At 36.5% G+C, this 22,877-nt stretch overlaps 1 long non-coding RNA gene across 1 annotated transcript; it reads left to right on the forward strand.

The window, feature by feature from the left end:
- The first annotated feature begins 3,621 nt into the window (after positions 1-3,621).
- Positions 3,622-22,301, forward strand: LOC133074176 (uncharacterized). The gene is made up of 3 exons (XR_009697093.1): positions 3,622-3,756; positions 18,154-18,240; positions 21,989-22,301. It is a non-coding gene; the product is annotated as an uncharacterized LOC133074176 (long non-coding RNA).
- The last annotated feature ends 576 nt before the right edge of the window (positions 22,302-22,877 follow it).

The following is a 22,877-nucleotide window of genomic DNA, read 5'->3' on the forward strand; positions in this document are numbered from 1 at the left end:
AGATACAGTAGTATATTGCTAATATTTTTGTTGTTGTGTTGGATTGCTAAATCATGTCCAACTCTTTGCAACCCATGGACTGCAGCATGCCAGGCTTCCCTGTCCTTCACTATCTCCTGGAGTTTGTTCAAACTCATGTCCATTGAGTAGAGGACAACATCCAACCATCTCATCCTCTGTCATCCCCTTCTCCTCCTGCTGTCAATCTCTCCCAGCATCAGGATCTTTTCCAATGAGTCAGCTCTTCACATCAGGTGGCCAAAGTATTGCAGTTTCAGCTTCAACATCAGTCCTTCCAATGAATATTTAGGGTTGATTTCCTTTAAGATTGACTGGTTTGATTCCCTTGCCGTTCAAGGGACTTTCAAGAGTCTTCTCCATTACCACAATTCAAAAGCATCAATTTTTTGGCCCTCAGCCTGCTTTGTGGTCCAACTCTCACATCCATACATGACTACTGGAAAATCCATAGCTTTGACTATATGGATCTTTGTCAGCAAAGTAATGTCTCTGCTTTTTAACACCCTGTCTAGGTTTGTTATAGCTTTTCTTTCAAGGAGTAAGCATCTTTTAATTTTGTGGCTGCAGTCACTGTCCACAGTGATTTTGAAGCCCAAGAATATAAAATCTGCCACTGTTTCCACTTTTCCCCCATCTATTTGCCATGAACTGATAGGACTGAATGCCACAATCTTCATTTCTTGAATGTTGAGCTTTATAAAAATAATTTAGATATAGAATATTGCCACTAGTTGAATACAAATGGAAACAAATGAACCTAGCCATATTTTATATTGGTAACGTTACAAAAGAATGAATTTCTAGTGACTTTATTGTGTAATTGAGGCAAATGGATGAATTCAAGGTAGAAAGTACAGCAAAGAAATGTAAATAATCTCCAGGTGATTTTATTAATTACAGTAAATCGTTACTAATATGCGTGTGTGTGCTCAGTTACTCAGCTGTGTCTGGCTCTTTGTGACCCTCATGAACTGTAGCAAAGCCAGGCTCTTCTGTCCATGGGATTTCTCAGGCAATAACACTGCAGGGAGTTGCCATTTCCTCCTCCAGGGGTTCCTCCTGACCCAGGGATGGAATCCACATCATCCATGTCTCCTTCATTGTAGGCGGATTCTTTACCACTGAGCCACCTGGGCAAATATTATTAATACTTTGAGACATTTCCTGTGTAAAGCAAATATGAAATAATTATCAGCAACAAAGTGTTCGGGATAATAAACATATACAACTAATGGGTGATAAACCAAATGCAAGCCCAGACTGTCTTACTTTAAAGAGAATAAAAAGCAAGAGTGAAAAAAGATACAATTCCACACTGAAGTAAATTATTCATTTGTAATAAGAAACTACTGTGATAGCAAAAGATAATTCGCTGTATGACATTGGTGAGTTAATTAACCTCTCTGTGCAACAGTTTCCTCATTTTTAATACATAGACAGTAACACTTCATCAATGTGAAGAGAATTAAATGAGAAAACCACGTGTGTCAATAATGTTAGATATAATTATTATTATTACTACCTGAAGAAGCCAAGACTTCTGGAAAGTTCCTTATAGAAAAGACCACAGGTGACTGTCTCAAATGGTAAAAACATAATTCCTGTGGAGGTTCAATAAAATGTGACACAGATTCACCTCATTTCAGGGTAGTAAACATCATCACAGGAAGTTAAATATCACCACAAAAGAGCAAAGCGAGCCCTGAATTACTGGGTGTATAAGCAACATGACCCTGAATGTGCACAAGTAGAAATGTCATCAGGTCAGGTAGTTGAGTAAGCATGGATTTGTTGCTTTAATTTTTAAAATCTACTTTATTACTGTATTATACTACTTCTAAACCCAAAATGAATACACAAAGAATATAAAAAATATCTATTGAGTTTAATTATTCTCCTACTCTTTTGCTTTAAAAGCAATATTCCATGGAATACTTTAAAGGTTTATATTTTCCTTTTGGCATATCAATGTTTTCTAATTTTACAATCATAAGAAACAAAATTTTAGTAATATAAAATAAAATGCTTACTTAAAAAGTATATGCAATTATAAAAATAAAAAATTAATAAACAATCCTATAGTGTTAAATTTATATGATTGTAAACTCATGTATGTATTTTTAAAATATGTATTTTTTTAGCTCTGTACATTAAAATAGATTACTGTCAATGAGTATGTGCCAATTTTTTTTTCTTTGCTTTCATTCCTCACTAGAGGAATCCAGGACTCCTTGAAAAAATGGTTATCTCAAGTTTCAGACAGAAAAGATGTATGTGTACAGAAAAAAATTATGGCAGAAAATATACTAAGGTGTCAATGTACTGTCAATGTACTGATCTCAGCAATGTAGAGATGTGATTTTTTATTATTATTTCCCTTTTGTATTTCCAAACATTCTAGAGTGTATATATACACTAGTGAAAGTCACTCAGTTGTGTCCAACTCTTTGTGACCCCTTGGACTGTACAGTCCATGGAATTCTCCAGGCCAGAATACTGGAGTGGTTAACCTTTCCCTTCTCCAGGGGGTCTTCCCAATCCAGGGATCGAATCCAGGTCTCCCACATTGTAGGTGGATTCTTTACCAACTGAGCCACAAGGGAAGCCCATCTGGGGATAAAAATTAAAAGTTAAAAAATTCTTCTGTTTCCAGCTTTGAAAGTGAAAGTGTTGGTCGCTCAATCATGTGCAACCCTTTGTAATCTCATGGACTGTCACTTGCCAGGCTTCTCGGTCCACAGCATTCTTCAGGCAAGAATACTGGTGGGGGTTGCCATTTCCTCCTCCCGGGGATCTTCCCGACCCAGGGATCTCACTAGGTCTCCTACACTGCAGGCAGATTCTTTACGGCCTGAGCAGTCAGGGAAGCCATCCTTAGCCACCTCAGTTCTTCTGGCTGTTGTACTTAAGACATACGATCTTGGCCCAGTTACTTAACCTTCTAAAAACTCATTTTATTCATTGATGAGAAAACAATAATTCTGGTCTCATAAATCTAACATTTGGACTGGTCTATATGTAAATCACTAGAGCTTTCCTCCTAGCTCAGTTGGTAAAGAAGTTGCCTGCAATGCAGGAGACCCACATTCAATCCCTGAGTCAAGAAGATCCTCTGGAGAAGGAAATGGCAACCCATTCTAGTATTCTTGCCTGGAGAATCCCGTGGGCAGAGGAGCCTGGTGAGCTACAGTCCATGCAGTCAGCAAGAATCAGACACAACTTAGCAACTAAACCACCACCACCATCTTTTGTTTATTTATTGTTTATAAATGTTGCTTCCCTGTTTGCTTTCTAGTTTATATATTAATAACAGAAGTCATGGTTTTAAAAATCAACAAAAATAAGTAAGGAGGCATTTGAGCAACTTTTACATAAAAATGCTTTAAGTAGCATTAATGTCAAAAGAGTGGCAGCTCTTTGAAATTCTCATCTGAGATGTTGTTTAGCATTTAACCTCACCAACATATCAGAGATCATCTGACCCTGTGTTAGTTGTATACTATTAGGCCATCATCTGGGGATCCAGAGTATAAACTAAAGGCATGTGAGGAAGTCTTCAAGGAAATGCTCTATAAGCAAGCTGATTGACCTGTGCTCAGGGTTAACAATGAGAGACATGATATGCAGGAATGGAAGGAGGGGAAGACTTCAGGATGTCATAGCAACTAACTGCCTGCCAGAGTAGCTCCCGATGCTGACCTGCAAAAAAATATTTGGCTCTGTATAACCTCTTGGGTATGTTTTCCTATTATTTCTTTGATTATTTTATTCCCTCCATTGAAAAATCTCTCTTTCTAAAGATGGTATATTCTTTCTCCTTTATTCAACAATGAATTCTTTATTAAATGCTACCAGTCAAACAAGGAGTCTGTCCCCACAGAGCATTCATTCTAGTGGTGGAGAAAATTAACAAATTAACATCAAATTAATGAACAAATGAGCAATTTAAGATCAGGAGAAGTGCTCTGAAGGAGATAAATAGGAGTGATTTGGACAGATGGGAGGGGTTGGGCTGTGTGGTCACAGAGCTCCTCTCTGAAGAGGAAACATCTGCTTAGAGACTGGAATATTGAAAAAGGAAACAGCCATCCTGAGTGTTGAAGTTGCCCGGCAGAGCTAGTAAAAAAGAGGAAAGGTCCCTGCCGCAAAAATACCAACAAATTCAAGAAATCCTATGAGACATTTGGGATTGTTGGGGAAGCTGTAATTTAATTCAAAGATGTTAGATTAACAATGGTCTGTAGGCAGGACTTCCCTGGCCCTCCCAATGCAGGGTTGATCCCTGGTCAGAGAGCTAGATTCCATATGCCTCAGTGAAGATAGGAGATCCCACATACTACAACTGAGGGCTGGTGTAGCTAAATAAGTAAATACCAGAAACAAAAACCCCACAGTGGTCTGTGGGCAATGGCAGCCAATTTTGCTTTCATTCTTTGGGCATTGTAGAGCTATTGAAGAGTTTCAAGTGGTAGAACATTTTTTTTTTTTCTCATAGTTGCTTTTTGCTCTACAACTTGTGAGTTCCTTGATTATTATTTCTATGAGTCCTGCAGCTAATTACTTTTTAAACATTGGTCTTAAAGGGATTTAATTGTGAAAGTAATAAGCAAGAGGATGATAGATTGAAGAAAGAATAAAGAAACATTTCATTTTAATTTTTTTATGTGGGAGAGACCAGTCAGAGTTCATAAACTGAAAAAAGTAAGGTTAATTAATAGCAATATGTTAGAGAAATAGATGAGCTGGAAATATTGACCAATGGATGAATATCCCAGAGAAAATAAGAGGGAAGAAGATTCAGAACACTGGCAAAGAATCAGATGTGGATAGAAGGACTGGTGATTTAGCTGCAAAGTTGTGTCTGACTCTTTGAGATCCCACGGACTGTAGCCCACCAGGCTTCTCTGTCCATGGGATTTTCCAGGCAAAAATACTGGAATGGGTTGCAATTTTCTTCTCCAGAGGATCTTCCCTACCCAGGGATTGAACTTGGGTCTCCTACATTGCAGGCAGATTCTTTACCAACTGAGCAACCAGTGTAGAAGGATTGGAGAAGCATACAAAGAACATTGGTACTTCCTCCTAGACAAAACAAAAAGAGGCAAAGACAAGTTTAAGCCAGATACATTTTTAGGATAATAAAGCAGACAAAAGCAATTAATGAAGGCATTCCAGCTTTGCGTTTTAACGGAATGTAGTTCTATCTTGCTTATTTTTAGAAATTTTGCTATTGTCCTTGAAGATTTAAGTGGTCCTTCTATATTACCACAATTCTGTTTATATGTCCTTGGTTCACATATCTAATAGCACATTGGTCAAGTCAATGACCTGTCTTTTTATGTTTAAATATTCATCACCTAACACAGAGGCAAATTGACATCTCTTCCTATAAGGGAGTTGGAATTAGTCTTTCAGAGAATGAAGCTGGTTTAAAATAGCCAATGACCAAATATGCAGGACAGAAGATAAAAGAGACAAAGAACTTAGGGGGTTCACTGAGAAACTCCAGTTCTACTGTACTTGAAAGAGTGCTTTCTTATAAAACCCAGCATTAAATTTGTCTCCTTAGTATTTCAATGTGAAACAGATGGAGAGCTGCCAGAATATAAAGAAGAATTCTTGTGAAGAAAATGCAGTTCTTTTCATGTGTTCATTCTTACTAATATCCTGCTTTTATTCCTTTTATTTCAACTTCACAAAATCATAACCGATTGTCAAGATGGACAGATATGCTATTGTCATATCAACCAACCAAGAGTTGTGTTGGTTTGTTTTCAGACCGGATGAGTTACATACCAAGATTCTCAGTTTTATTGGCTGATGCATGATTACACCAAAAGATAACAATAATAGTGCTTCTTAGATAAGATTGAGTAAGTAATGGAAAGTGAAGGCTAGGCCTCTGCTGATCAGAGTCAAGAAAAAAAAAATGTGTATGTGTGTGTGTTTTTCAGGCAAAAAGAAGATCTAAAAGTAAGTGATGGTTTATTTCTCAATGATAATCGGTATCACTTAAAATGTGTCAGACCTTACTCCTAAAAAGATCTGTCTCCTAAAGACATAAATCTTAGACCATCATAATACTTATCATACAACTAAATGAACATCTAAGTATAAATATATATATATTTATATAGAGAGAGATATATAAGTAGAGATTAGGTAGGTTCCCATGGACACATGGCTAGTAAGCGGTAAGTCTGGAAATCAACACCAGACAGCTCAGTTTCAAAGCCTGTCCTATAAATGATTTAGTGATATTGGAGCTACTCTTCTTCCTTAGGGAGGGGATTGGGAGAAGAGGGATAACTATAAAACTGTTAACTACCTAGGTCCCCTCGGGCAAATCTTGAGTTTCCTGTGTCTGCCCCAAAGTTCCACGACTCCACTGGGGATAGTGTATCACATAAACCACAAAGAATGCTTCCTTCATAACTCAGTCAGTAAAGAATCTGCCTGCAATGCAGGAGACCCACATTCAATCCCTGGGCCAGGAAGATCCCCTGGAGAAGGAAATGGCAACGCACTCCAGTATTCTTGCTTGGGAAATCCTGTGGATAGAGAAGTCTGGCCGGCTACAGTCCATGGGGTAGCAAGAGTCGGACATGACTTAGGGACTAAACCAGTTGTTTATCACACACACCAATCATATACACTAATTTAGAACATATTTCTGAGGTACATCTATAGTGCAAGCATCATTTAACTCTCTGCATAACAAGCACTGCAAATAATAGCGTGTATTCTTCCTAGTAGATCTGGCTCAGGCTGTTTCTTTCCCCAAGCGGATGTGTTGGGAGAAGGGCAGGGGAGTGTCTGAGCTGCACAAAAGTGCCCAAGTATTAAGAAACTCATCAAATTCCAGAGGGGGCAGGAGAGAGAGGAGCCAGAAGCCAGAAGAAAGGATTTAGATTTTCTTTGTGCTCTGAGCATTTTAACATGGATCTGAGGAGAATCTGCCCAGCAACCTTTCAAAAAAGGAAGCAGTGAGGGAAAGTCACACACTTGTGGCCGGTGAATTTAGAACATTTTAGCTCAAACACGGGAAATCTTTGTGTTCGAATGTGAGAAGATCACCTAATATTATTGACTGTGCCATATAATTGATAACTACCTTTCTAGTTTTTAAAATTTTACAAATTTTGACTTGTCTTTTTCAAATTTTTTTTTCATATCATTTTTTTTTAACTGGAGTCTAATCTTGGTAGGCAGTATTCTACATAGGAATGTTCTCCCAGGACTAGTATTCACTTCTCTCTCTTGATTAGAATTGGAATTGTTTCTAATTGTATTTCTAAGATTCTCAGCTCTTCCATTCCCCTAGGCTCTAGGCAAGGGTCATCATTATAAAATAACATCACAACCCTCTTTGGAAAGCCTAAGATCCCTTAAAACTTAAATCTCTCATAAAAGGTTGTACAATTCTGAAAGGGGGCCAAGGGTGGGTTAGGGAAGTGTCTCATTCGTTGGTTTCTAGAAAACAGGAGACTTGTGTGTGTGTGTGTGTGTGTGTGTGTGTGTGTGTGTGTGTGTGGTACATTTAAGACTCTGAGGAGATGAGGTGCCGGCATAGGAGTACATGTTTCATTCTGGAGCTGTTTTCCCTCAAAGAATGTCTGTTGACACCATTCAGAGGGCATATCTGAGTGCGATCTCTCTCTTACAAGAAAATCCCTGAACGGTTGACTCTGTGATGAGCATATCCTCCACTTGGCTCTTAGCATAATGACGTCACTCTCCTTTTCCAAGCGGAGGCCTTGACTCCCGTAAGTTTTCAGGTGGTAACTCACCCTGCAGGGACTCCCACTCACGCCTGCGGTAGAACCCAGAAAGCCTGCAGTCAGAATGACAGGCTCTAACTACTGACAAGATGAACTAGGTCCTCCAGTTCAGATCACGTCAACCAAAAACGTAGTGTGATTAAAGCTAAAGCTTATATCCTGACCCTAACAGTCCCCAAAATTATACTGCCTGGAAATTAAATCTCTTCTTCCCTAAAAAGTGGTTGATTCTAAGCAAAGATCATTATCAAATTTAGTTGTGGGCTTTAAAACTCTATGTCTGTAAAACAGCTGAAGTTTAGAATACGTACTTCCTCTCATTCTAAGCTTTCTTGCTAAGGGGTGGGGATCAGTTCAGCAGGATGACATGTGGAGTGGCTTTTCAGCTGTGAATAGTTCTAATTTCAGTTGCTTTTTCATTCTCTTTATCCTTAAGTTGAGATGTATGGTGTCTGTTTAGAGATCTAACCACAATTTTATAACTTTAAAAAATTTTAATCTGCAAATTAAATATCAAATTTAAATGTATGTATTTTTAAAATCTCAAAAAAGAATAGCAGTGAATTAAATTGTAAGTATTGGTGTAAATCTATGGCTGATTCATATCAATGTATGACAAAACCCACTGAAATGTTGTGAAGTAATCAGCCTCCAACTAATACAAAAAAAAAAAAATACAAAAAAAAAAATTGTAAGTATTGGACTGTAGGAAGCATTATATCTGGGCTAGATCTCAGCAGTAATTTGGAATTAGAGACAGGGGCTAAGTGAACAGGAAACTTCATGTTTTATCTGTGATGCTTGTGTGAGTGCTCAGGTGCCTAGTCATGGCTTTCTTCGACCCCATGGACCATAGCCTGCCAGGCTCCTCTGTCCATGGGATTCTCCAGGTAAGAATACTGGAATGGGTTTCCATGTCCTCCTCCAAGGGATCTTCTCAACCCAAAGACTGAACCCATATCTCCTGAATTGGCAGGCTGATGGATTCTTTGCCAGTAGTGCTGCCTGAGAAGCCTTTTATCTGTAATAATTTAAATGAAATACCTTACTTGGATATATTTAAGTATGTAGGCTGTTAGATAACTTCTACTTTTAAATCTAGTTGAATCTAGAAAATGTAGATTAACGTGTTAGCTAAATCTCACTTATTTATAATAGATCAAAGTGTTGACTTCAATGAAGATCTTTTCTTCATTCTAAACAGGCATTAACTCTTCATGAACAAAACATTCAGACATTCAGTTAATTATTAAGGATTATGCAAGCATGAGCTTTTTCATCTGTCCCAAAGGATGGTTTTCAATGTGTTAGTCATATAATTGTTACACAATAGTTATCTTTTTTAGATATATGAGCACACACAAATATAGTTTGCTGGAAAAAAAAAAAAAACAGCTTCTGTTGGAAAACATTTTTCCCAGCTAATCAAATTACCTTCAGTAAATACAGAGGGGTGTTTAAAAGTTTTAGTCAAGGGACTTCCCTTGCAGTTCAGTGATTAAGAGATGGTGCTTTCATTGAGGTTGCCAAGGGTTCAATCCCTGGCTGGGAAACTAGGCTAAGCCACTCAGCCTGGCCAAAAACTAATAAATAAAATTATTTCAGTCAAACTATGAAGTTGCCATAAGAATAAGAGAAATACAAGACTTTTCCAAGCTACTTCTTTTTAAAGTATTAATCTATATGATTGGTATGAAAACAAATAAGATATTAGTTAGGATTAATATTTCCTTTAATTTAAAGTATCAAAATAAAATTAATTAGTGGAAAATAATGGAATGAAAATGCGTTCCTCCAGCATAATTTGTCACTTTCATACAGTTCTTCTATGTCTTAGAAAAAAATAAGAAACTGATTATAATCAAATGAATTTAGATATTAGTTCTCAATCAGTTTTTCACTATTTGCAAGAGATTGTGAAATTGTTTTCACAGTCACAAGAAAACAATATAAAATTCATTAAAAAGAAATTAGAACCAGATCCATTGAATTTGAAAGTAACTTTTTGACAGAATTAAGAGGCTACATATTGAGGATTATTTTCTTTCATTTGTTCTTGGTCTGCCCCCTTGTGGTCTCCAGAAAGCTGTTATCCAACATAAAACAGCACAGTTATAAAACACTCTTGCTATATATATATACACACATATAAATATAATAGTCTTGCTATATATATCCAATAATATCAAGTTTTAATATCTCTTGAAGTGGTTTAGAAAAATGTTTCAGCCTGCTTTAGTTTGTCATACAAAAATATTTAAAATTATAAATCAGTTCAGTTCAGTTCAGTTGCTCAGTCGTGTCCAACTCTTTGCAACCCCATTAACCGCCACACACCAGGCCTCCCTGTCCATCACCAACTCCTGGAATCCACCCAAACCCACGTCCATTGTGTCAGTGATGCCACCCAACCACCTCATCCTTCTCCAATCTTTATCCAACCTTCTCCTCCTGCCCCCAGTCCCTCCCAGCATCAGGGTCTTTTCAAATGAGTCAGCTCTCTGCATCAGGTGGCCAAAGTATTGGAGTTTCAGCTTCAGCATCAGTCCCTCCAATGAACACCCAGGACTAATTTCCTTTAGGATGGACTGGTTGGATCTCCTTGCAGTCCAAGGGACTCTCAAGAGTCTTCTCCAACACCACAGTTCAAAAGCATCAATTCTTCTGCGCTCAGCGTTCTTTATAGTCCAACTCTCACATCCATACATGACTACTGGAAAAACCATAGCCTTGACTAGATGGACCTTTGTTGACAAAGTAATGTCTCTGCTTTTTAACATGCTGTCTAGGTTGGTCATAACTTTCCTTCCAAGGAGCAAGCGTCTTTTAATTTCATGGCTGCAATCACCATCTGCAGTGACTTTGCAGCCCAGAAAAATAAAGTCAGCCAGTGTTTCCACTCTTTCCCCATCTATTTGCCATGAAGTGATGGGACCGGATGCCATGATCTTAGTTTTCTGAATGTTGAGCTTTAAGCCAACTTTTTCACTCTCCTCTTTCACTTTCATCAAGAGGTTCTTTAGCTCTTCTTCACTTTCTGCCACAAGGGTGATGTCATCTTCATATCTGAGGTTATTGATATTTCTCCTGGAAATCTTGATTCCAGCTTGTGCTTCCTCCAGCCCAGTGTTTCTCATGATGTACTCTGCATATAAGTTAAAAAAGCAGGGTGACAATATACAGCCTTGACATACTCATGCCTCAAAATCAACATCTTTGGATAAATTGATGACATTTCTTTTAGTTCCTAAAATTATTTTTAGAATGAAAATGCTGTATAAATTACACACATACTTCAAAAATTTTGATTTTTATTTTCAAAAACTTTGTAGAAATTGGATATTGGGAGTAATTGTCAAAAATTGCCATATGAAACAATTTGGCTGAGGCCTTTTTTGCATTCATTCAACATCCTATGAATAAATTTTGAAAGCATTTATCCACATTCTTACAAAATAAGTTGAGATTTTATTGTGTGAGAGGAAAAGGCACATTCAATATTATTGTAGCTGGTTGCCCTTAGAAATTGCTGTAATAAAGATGTTGCAATCCAGATAAGCACTTTGATGCTGATTCTGTCACATTTCTTTGGTTTGCATAAACTTTAAATACCAATGTTTTGTAGATTTTAAAAGATATCAGTGATAACTATCTGCTGGCATATCTTGGTAACTAATGGGTCTACATGAATGATGTATTAGTTCTTAAATTTTGAATGTTTAAACAGGTAATCTCTAAACTATAATATTACTAATATTAAACTTGATTTAATTTTTAAATTACTTATTCTATATCTTTCATTTTAACTTTTAATAGATTATGCACAATTTTTCTGTGACGGGATTTGTTTTTCTGTTTTGTTTTCTTTTTTGGTAATGCAACTGGTTTTTAGTTTTCCATGTTTTAATAAGTAAGTTGATTCTTAAATTAAATGAATAAAGGAAAGAATAAACCCAAACATTATAATTAACTGCAATGCCATTTTCCCAAATGATGCCTCAGGTTTCAGTATGACCATAACCTTTTAAGTAAAGGGAATTATATTGTTTCAAGATTTAAAACAAAGTAAAATTAGGTGGGCACAAACTATGTTAAATGTATGCACAATTACACATGCACACACACACACACAGTTTTCTTACCAAGCCTTATACTTGTAACTCTTTGGTGATTCTGAACAAGTCCCCCACACTTCTCTAAACTTAGCTTTTTCACTTGTGAAATCATAGTGTGGGAGCTGGTCAGTATTTTTCAAACTAATATCTTCATATCTATTTGCAGGTGTTTACAGTCTTCCAGGAGAATTTTATATGTATTTTCATTTAATAATTTTAATAATGCAAATTGCACACGCAAATTGTGGGTAATTTAGATGATTGCTAAGTTAGATAACCAGGCACCACCATAAAGCTAAAACCTAAATCAGAGACTTTGAATTTGTAAGAAGGAGTTTCTCAATATATAGTCTAAGAATCTTTGTAGTTTTCAAAAGTATTCTTGATGGACTTCCATCACTGTTCAAATCAGAGAAATGTTTCTCAACCTCCCTTCAGCCTTTCACATTTATTTTAAAATCTGATATTGATCAGCTTTAAATGGAACTACCAGAGGAAGGCCGCACACCACAAAAGAAAGACAAATTGATTTTTCTCCATTATTTTTGGGTGTTTATCTCCTATACACATGTCAAAATACGCAAATGAATTTAGCAGACATGTGATGGGGCTTCCCAGGTGGCACTAGTGGTGAAGGACCCACCTGCCTACGCAGGAGACATAAGACGTGTGGGTTCAATCCCCAGGTTGGGAAGGTCCCCTGGAGGAGGGCATGGCAACCTACTCCAGTCTTCTTGCCGGGAGGATCTCATGAACAGAAGAGCCTGGTGGGCTACAGTCCATAGGGTCTCAAAGAGCCTAACATGACTGAAGTGACTTAACACACGCACAAATACACACACACACACACGATGTCTAAAGCAAAGCTGCAATAATGTTGTGTGAAAGAAAATTGACAGCCTCTAGGAAGTGCTGGCTGAAATATCATGATGGCAAACTGATGCCATGATGGCTCTTTAATGAGGTGGAAGGAAAGGATGTCATAAATTCTGAGGGAAAACAAAGGCCAAGAACCAAAACATATTGTAACACCAATGATGCTAAAGCAAAGAATGTGAAAAGTTAAGGACATACACTCCACAAGCACCCAAGTCATTCCAGGAAGCCTTTAAAATAATTGAGCTTAGGACTTTCCAGGTGACCCAGTGGTTAGGTCTCTGTAAAAGTGACCTTTCCATTGCAGGGGCACTGGTTCATCCCTGGTCAGGGAATTAAGAGTTTATGCAAAAGTGAGGTTATAAATGAATGGACTAAACAGTAATAAGAGCAATTAATAACAGGACAGATTGGTTGCTGATGCGGTTCGGAATGGACATACTCCAAAGGAAAAGATTGTTCAGAGTATTTGGACTAATCAATAGAAATAACTCCAGACAGAAGGAAATAGGTTATAAATAAAAAGAATGATATCTAGTGGGCTTCTAGCACAGGTTTGTTTAAAACTAATAATGTTTGTTTATTTATTCTACAAACAAAAATGATAGGTTCAAACTTTGTCTCCTCTAACAATTAGTTCAATATCCACAAATTTGTTAAGATCATTTTTAAAGTAAGCAGTATGCAAAACTTGTCACATACAGAATTTCTTATTTCTATAATTCAATATAATTAGCTACCAAATTATTTAATCACTATATTGATGATACTGTCCTGATCTGTTGAGTTTTATTTAATTTGGTCTGATAATTTGAGTTTAACACAATCAGGAGTCTGTTATCAAAATATTTAATGGTTAAATTTTTCAATAAAAATTATAAGTAGTTTAAAATTCATAACTGAGTAAGCATTTTATTATGAAATATATCAATTATACAATTAATTTCTTTTTTAGTCACACATATGTTTCATTACTGTGCATGGATTAGAGGGGATATTCTTCTAATTAATAATGGAAGTATGATAATAATTTTTAAAATGATGCATATTTTTAAAAAGACAAATTTTTTAATCCTAAAAAGATATCTTTTATAGCCCTATATATTCATTCCTTATTAAACACAGTTAAAATAAAAACAAAAATTCAGACAGAAACTGTACATCTAAGTTGGATCTGCCCCTTCTTCTCTTACCAACAATGGAAAAACAAGCAGCTTGAGTAACTTTGTGGAAAGGATGAAACTGACCTCAAGGTCAAAGACAAATAGCAGAAAAGGTCATATTTTATTATGGCGATAACACAAATAGAAGAGAAAGCAAACATCTCTGTCCCTGCTTTCACAGTACACAAGAATAAAAGCAACAGCTGGCTTTGTCTTACTGAAGCCATCTGTCGTCAACACAGCTGCCAACTTCAACTTAGAGAGAATGCTGTCTCATAAACTGAATGGAAGGTGTAGGCAACAAAACCAGCAAACTTCACACCCCAAATGTGTCTGGCAGGCTGATTATTTCTGGCTGAAAACTATCAAGGCCCAAAAAAGTCAAGAAACATAGTTACTTTCCCCCTAACTTCCTTAAAAGATTTTAGGTAGAGGGCCTGTTTCTAGAACAGAGCTATCACCAGTGAGATCTGCAAAGAATATAGGTTTAACTGTGGTGGGAGAAGCTCAGAGGGAGGTAGTGATTAGAATCCACTCTGGGTCCCACTGTCCCTGCAAGGCCCAGCAAACATACTTACCAAACATCTGCTTTAATATTCATTTATTGATTTATTTGGCTGTGCCAGATCTTAGTTGCAGAATGTGAGATCATTAGTTGTAGCATGGGAGCTCTTAAGTGGTGGCACGTGGATCTAATTCCCTGACTTGGAATCAAATCCAGGCCCCCTGCATTGGGAGAACAGAGTCCTAGCCACTGAGCCACTGAGCCACTGACCCCCAGGGAAGACCTTACTATCTCCCTGTGAATTGCCATTCTCTCCTTTGAAGTCCCAAACCATGATGCCCAGATCCTCTTGTCTTTAGCTGAAGATGATATTTCAGGTGAGGGTTTAGCCGTTTTGATAAGTTACTCAGTGCTTTTGGGTCTCTCCTATATATATACTTGCTGTTGAACTTGTTTGATTTTCTCCTGTGGATCAGTCTCATGTCAAAGGCACATGAAGAAGAGACTTCTAAGTTTTCTCGGGGACTTCTAGCTGAGAGCCCCGCCTCTCACAGCTTCTCCCTCAGCTCAGAGCAACGGCTCAGTACTTCACTAATTTGTGTCAAAGCCTTGCAATTTTGCCATACCTATGTGAAAACCATACGATTTATTTAATGTTTCTTGGTGTTAACTACTTATAAATTAAATACATTGATTCTTAGAAAGTAAACTTCATGTCACAAGTAGTAAACCAACATCACCTTTCATGAATGTAACGAACATAGAGCCCTATCTGAACACTCGCCTGAGACTTCATAGCCCTCTTCTAAAAAAGGCAATGCCTGTGTGTGTGCCCAGTTTCTCAGTGGTGTCCAACTCTTTGCGACCCCATGGACCATAGCCCACCAGGCTCTTCTGTCCATGGGATTTCCCAGGCAAGAATACTTAATTGGATTGTCATGCCCTCCTCCAGAGGATCTTCCTGACCCAGGGATTGAACCTGGGTCTCCTGCATCTCCTGCATTGGCAGGCAGATTCTTTTCCACTCAGCTATCAGGAAAGCCCCTATAAGGGCAATAGTAAGTGCTAAAGAATGTTGAAAACTTAATATTCTTTAAAATATTAAAACCAGACTGTCTACTTGATGTATTCCCAAAGGTTGAAAGTTAACTGTAAGTGACTGAATCTTTCTGAGTATGTGAGCAGATGTCATGGCATCCCCTATGATCATGTGGTGTCTTGCCATCAGTAAGAGAACCATACTTGGGAAACAAAGGGTGAGAGCCAAGTATAACAAGGCCAAGAATGGTGATGGTTCAGATCCTTCATACAGAAAGACTGTGAATTTCGTATCAAGTTCTGAGATGACTCAGGTCATCGGATATCCCAAAACTGGAATATATTCAGTACTTTTGCATGAGGGACAACAGACTTCATCCTCTAAAGACTCTGAGCTTTCCAGCTGTCCTTATCATTTCTTTTTCCTGAGATGTTGTTGTCTCATCATGTTTGCTCCAAATCAATTGGCTGTTAAGGTAGCTATTAGGCTCAGAGCAACTTAGGGATGTAAGTTAAACACAGTTAGGTTTTGCAAAAATGTGCAGTTTGGAATGTGCTGCTGTTTCTAAGGTTACTTATGTCTAACAATAATAGCCTGAAATCAGAGCTATATTTATTTGTTTACTTGTTTTCTCCTCAGTTTTATCAATCTTTGAATGCTCAAGATCTTTTTGTTTGTTTGTTTACCTCTAAAATCTACCACGAATCAATCTATATTCTATTTCCAGAATCAAATTATAAAACTTGGCAAAAAAGTTATGCCCAAAACACAACAGGACTTTGGTCAATTAACACCACTTGACGGAACATAACCCATCTCATTCGCCAAGGCTCAATTCAAAACTGTATCCTTTTTAATTCTCCAATAAGAACTTTACTTACTTGTCAGCAGTGACAGTTTCATCCTCTTTTCTCATAGTAGTAGTTCACTCAGTTTTCACTTCTGTATTCCTCTCCAGTGCCATCACAGTGTTTTGTATTTAAAAGCTAAATAAATATTGACACTTCCTGAATAAGTTCATGAAATGAAAAAAATAGAAAGTAATTATATTCAAACAGGTCTATATTATAGTGTTCACAAATAATATGTTGATTTTTATGAAGACCATATCTATTTTTTATAACAAAACATTGAATATGTAATAAAGATGAGCTTTTAAAATATATCTATAAGGTTAACTTTGTAATTTAAAATCTAATATGTAGAATTTTTATGTAGATAACATATACAAAGCTCCCCCCGCCAGCGGCTAAGAAGAATGGAAAAAGTCATAGTTTTATCCTTATTTCATTTAATAGAATATATATCAGCACTCAGGTAAGTTATTTCACCAAATATTTTATTTTTTATAAATTGAAACTTCCACAGCTGTCATATAATAGCAACTTATGTTCAGATGTAGAGTCTAAAGCTTTTAGAGTTGTTTCATAAAAACAGAATTAACAAACTAAACTATTGTTTAAATGTTTATTTATTTATTTTTTGCCTAGTTACAATTTATTGCTAAGATAAAATAAAAGTTCAAGATTGCCGGGAGAAATATCAGTAACCTCAGATATGCAAATGACACCACAATTATTGCAGAAAGGGAAGAACTAAAGAGCCTCTTGATGAAAGTGAAAGAAGAGAGTGAAAAAGTTGGCTTAAAACTAAACATTCAGAAAACTAAGATCGTGGCATCTGGTCCCATTACTTCATGGGAAATAGATGGGGAAACAGTAACAGACTTTATTTTCTGAGGCTCCAAAATCACTGCAGATGGTGATTGCAGCCATGAAATTAAAAGATGCTTGCTCCTTGGAAGGAAAGTTATGACCAACCTAGACAGCGTATTAAAAAGCAGAGACATTACTTTGCCAACAAAGTCCATTTAGTCAAAGCTTTGGTTTTTCCAGTAGTCATGTATGGATGTGAGAGTTGGACTATAAAGAAAGCTGAGTGCCAAAGAAATGATGCTTTTGAAGTGTGGTGTTGGAGAAGACTCTTGAGAGTCCCTTGGACAGCAAGGAGAGCCAACCAGTCCATCCTGAAGGAAATCAGTCCTGAATATTCATTGGAAGGACTGATGCTGAAGCTGAAACTCCAATACTTTGGCCACCTGATGTGAAAAACTGACTCATTGGAAAAGAAACCCTGATGCTGGGAAAGATTGAAGGCGGGAGGAGAAAGGGATGACAGGGGCTGAGATGGTTGGATGGCATCACCGACTCAATGGACGTGATTTTGAGTAAGTTCCAGGAGTTGGTGATGGACAGGGAAGCCTGGCGTGCTGCAGTCTATGGGGTTGCAAGGAGTCGGACATGACCGAGTGACTGAACTGATAAATAAAAGTTAATCATTCTCCATAATTTTATCATTTTAAAAACATGTCTCAAGTGGTGAATTATTTCCTCATTGGGATATTAATTTACAGATGTTCTATTTTATAATTTATTTATTTGTTCAGCAAATATTTAACCTGCTGTTGTGTGTCAGGCACTTCTATCTTTCTCTCTCAGAGAGGCATCCTCTTCTTGTTCTGGACGTCTGTTTTAAAATTGAATAAATGACACAGCAACAACCTTAACTTCATAGAAAACCTTGATATATGTGTTGGCTTCTGCTCTTGATTCTGCCTCTTTTTCTGATTATTGCACTTACTTTTCCAAACCAGCCCACTTAAACCAACGGTGAAACCAGTCGCAGCCACCCCTAAACAAGACTTCAGAATAAGGCCTTACTTGCTCGGCAAGGCCTGGAGGTGAGCAGAATTTCTTAAGTGTACAAGTGGGCTTTCTCATACATTGCCCTCCAAAAGTTTATGATTTTTCTGAGGTACCTAACACATTATTCAAAGCCTTCTTTGTGTGTCCAGAGGTAGAATTTAATTTTACTCTTTGTTTATTTTCAAATATGTTGATTTCATATATTTTTTTCCTAAGTCACTTTCCAAGTAAAATTCTTAACAGGTTAGAAACTAAATTCTATTTTCCAAGTGAAATTCTCAACAGGTTGGAAACTAAATTCTATTTTCTAAGATATTTTTTGATACTTCATTTTTAAAAAATTCAAATTATTTCCTAAGATTTAATTTCAATTCTGTGTATCTCCAAAATACACTAGGGCTAATATTTTCCTTTCAGTTTTGCTCTGGCCAAAAGTGGGAGAAAAAAAAACATATTTTTAAATTCTTCACGAAAGAAACCACATAATAAACCATGCTTTTTATATCTTGGAGAAAGATTTATAGCATAAAAATTGTTCATCACTAGGAAATTTTGAAATTTTCCATTTAGCTTAGTTTTAAAATTATTTCCTTTTTTCCTCATTAATTCCTCTTTTATTGTTTCTGTCATAGTCTTTATTTGATATTCTCACTTTTGCCACTTTATACTTTTAAGTATAAAATTTTTCCATTTCCAGTTGGAAATTCACTGAGAATGTTTAACCAACTCTTCTCTAGTTTTCGTTTTATTTAATGACAAGTCATATCTGGTCTTTCATTAGTTAAGCTATGCTTTGTCTATTCGAAAATTTAAAAACTTGATTTTATTTCCTTTCGGTTTCATCTAGTTTTGCTCTCAATATATTTCCTTTTTTTGGATTTCTTAGCTGGAGACTTTGAGGTGGTAGTTATATTCTGTTTGCTTTACAAATATAGACATTTAGGTCAATTCATTAACCCTTAAGGAAGAGCTAGAGACAAGGCATATCTTTTGGGAAGGGGTATGTTTTTTTTTTTTTTTGGTCCTTTCTTTTTCAACTTTTAAGGCAAAAATTGGCACACATACATAAAAGTTGAAAGAATTGTATAGTGAATATTTATATGCCCATCCCCTAGATTTGACGACAAATATCTCATTACATCTGCTTCATTAGCTCTCTATTCATCTATTCATTCTCTATCAACTCTATCAATCCAATTTGTTTTTTAATATATGTCAAAGTCTCAGACATCAGTAAATTCCACCTCTAAACATTTTAGTAAACATTTCACTAACCAGAGTACAGTAGTTATTTTTGTTTTTGCCTTCTTTGAGATAAATATATGTATAAGGAAATACATAAATCTTAAATATATCAAACACTGAGTCCTGACAAATATATATACCTATACAAATCCTATTGTAACAAGATACAGAGCATTGCTATCGCCCTTTAAAAAGTTTCCTCATGCTCCTTCTCCATTGAATCCCAGCCCTTTGGCCAGAGACATAGCCTTTGCTATCTTTTTTTTTTTTCAGCAATAGATTTGTATTTGTGGTTGTAAGAAATCTTTTAACATGCCTTACTTTTTATCACAGCATTATTTGAGAAGATGCTAAGTTAAATTTCAGTAATAATAATAATATTATAATATCTTATTGTCTAAAAGTATTTCAAATGTCCTATGACATCTGACTTGACCCTCTACCAACCTTATTTTGGGCTTCCCCAATGGCTCAGCAGTAAAGAATCCAGCTACAATGCAGGAGTTGCAGGAGACGTGGGTTCAATCCCTGGGTTAGGAAGATTCCCTGACGAAGAAGATGGCAACCCACTCCAGTGTTCTTCCTTGTTGAGTCCCACGGTCAGAGGAGCCTGGTGAGCTACAGTCCATAGGGTTGCAGAGTCACACACAACTGAAGCAGCTTAGCATGCATACAAGCTTATTTTAGAGATGAAGAATCTTAGGCTGTTAGAGGTGAAAAACTCAGTTCAGTGCACTTAAGACTCAGTCCTAGGTTTACAAACAACTGAGCCAATACTTTTTCCCATTATTTTGTAATGCGTTCTTGTTCTGATGCCATTGTACTATAGAATGAGAATGCACAGATTGGCCATAAAGTCTGGAAACAGATATAATGTTTAATTGTTTTAAACAGAATGAAACTACTTATTTTGCCTCTGGAATATGTAAGAAATGAAGCTTTACTCAATAAAAGTGGGAGGCACATCATATGAGGCAGCACATCACAGATGCACTTGCATGATTTAGGAAAATGCTCTTTGCTCACTATAATTTTACACAGCATCTTGAACTGTTTATCACTAATAATAATGAACAATGAACGTACAATGTTATATTACTGAAGACTGCAATGTAATATCAATAATTTTTTTTCCAAATTTAATAGAAACCTTGTAGCATTTAGGATTATGCCTATAAAGAGTATACTAAAGGAAGCATTTCTTGCTAGAATATGAAAGAAAATGATTGTGCTTTATTACCATCAAGCTGTTTTCCTGTGTCCGTCCATTCAACGTACTAACTGATCAGAATATATTTCAATCGATTATTTACATGACCTTTAGTATTCTGGAAATGAAGTGCTAAACAAACCATTTCTATCTTTCTGTTTTATAATTTAGTTATCTCATACACTTGATTTCTATGGTGTTTAAAACAAAACCACAGGAACAAGCTGTAAAGTCATAATTTACCATTTTCACCATTTTAATGTTGAGGGGTTGTTGTTGCTTAGTCACTAAGTTGTATCTGGCTCTTTTGCAACCCCATGGACTGTAGTTCGCCAGGGTCCTCTGTCCATGGGATTTCCCAGGCAAGACTATGGAGTGGGTTGCTGTTTCCTTCTCCAGGGGATCTTCCTGACCCAAGGATCAAACTCACATCTCCTGCACTGGCAGGCAGATTCTTTATCGCTGGGCCACCTGGGAAGCGCTACAGGTCTACAAGCTCTGTCCTTTCCCAGCCTGAAGATGGAAGAAAGAGCCTGCAGTCAGTGACAGAGACATCAAGGGTTTAGTGGATACAGGGTCTTATACGTCTGAAGCAAGGTCCTGGAGTTTCACCCCACCTTGTGTAACAGATGGACAGATGGCAGGACATGGCAGCAATCTTCACTATGGAGGCAAAGGGAGGGGAAATTATTAGTTTTAAAGGAAGAATTAACATCAAGTTTGTGCCAGGGAAACCAGCAAAGAAGGACAATTCTCACTACCCCTTTGATAAGCTATCATGGCCAAGATGTTTTGATCTAAAGATTAGAACAATCACTAGTTGTAGCTGCGAGCAACTGTGTAAGCATTTACTAATTAGGCTTTACAATGAAAAGGGAAGATAAGTCATCTAAGTTGGATGTAGGTGAGGTAACAACTGGACAAGCAGAGGGGGATGAACTGAGAGCAAGAGAACAACCATTTTTAATGGCCTGACTATAAAGAGAGAAAGAAATTTTCCTCTATCCTTCTCGTTGGAAGAAACTGACATTAAATTAAATTAACATTAGACAGATTAGCAGGAGAAAACCAAGCAAAAGTTTAATAGCACATATTCATGGGAGTTACCCAGAAAAACTGAGTCACTGGCCAAAGTGGCCAAAGGCCTCTCCTTAAGCACCATCTTCAGCTAAAGACAAAAGAGGATGTTGAGGTCAGAAGGGTTCAGTTATGGGAGATTACCAAGAAAAGCACAGTAAACAAGGGTGAACTGTGAGGCAAATTTGTCCTTGCTTCTATATTGATGTTTCTAAATGTGTTTCAAAATGATTTTTGTCATCTTCTTTCAGATATAGAGAAGGAAACACCCTTACAAATGGCGATATCCCTCACAAACATAAATGAGTCTTACAAAATGACAGCTCCGACCTGGTTTTCAGAGCCCTTCCTATACCTGCTGTTTCTCAGAAAAGAAGAAGGAGAAGAGGAAGAAGGAGGAAAAGTTAATTAATATGCCAGAGAGATATATTTTACCATGGGAAATTCTGCTCCCATACCTCATAAATTCCACTGTGTCATTCAATCTATTTCTTTTTAGTTCTCATAAATTAAATTCCTATACTCAATAATTATATAACCACATACATTTAAGTGTATCCATCAAATAACCCACATGTATCATTTGCTTTCTGGTGTGTATTTTTAGGAATTTTTAACTGAGCTTTACTCAACTATTTTATAAGATTAATCAATTCATAATAAATGTGCATTCTTTATTTTTCTGAAAGTTTGGTTTTGATATAGGCTTTATAATGCTTTATTTGACTTTTCTAAAATTGTATGATTTCTTCTTCAGATTTTAGACCAAACATGGCACTAAAGAGAAATTCTAAATGCAATGAATAAGAATATAATTTCAACTTAGGATTTTTTTATTTATTTAGGCCTAGAAAAATAAAAATTAGGTAAAAATAAATGCTAAATTTACCCTAAAATAAATTTAATATTCTGCTTTTCATTCAATATAGGATATAAATGATATGATAACCTTTTCCTAAGAATCTGAAATTGTTTCTACTTAAACAGAGCATTGAACAAATGTGGATTTCTCTGCTTCCTCAAGAAACATCACTAAAATGAGAATGAGGGGATTACATCATGTAAATATTCAAGGAAAAAATAGCAGAAATGGAGAAAAGAGAGCTTTACAAATTTTTGGAAGATACAAATTTTTGAAAA

The sequence above is a fragment of the Dama dama genome, chromosome 19 (genome assembly GCF_033118175.1).
Source record: "Dama dama isolate Ldn47 chromosome 19, ASM3311817v1, whole genome shotgun sequence".
Classification (NCBI taxonomy): Eukaryota; Metazoa; Chordata; class Mammalia; order Artiodactyla; family Cervidae; genus Dama; species Dama dama.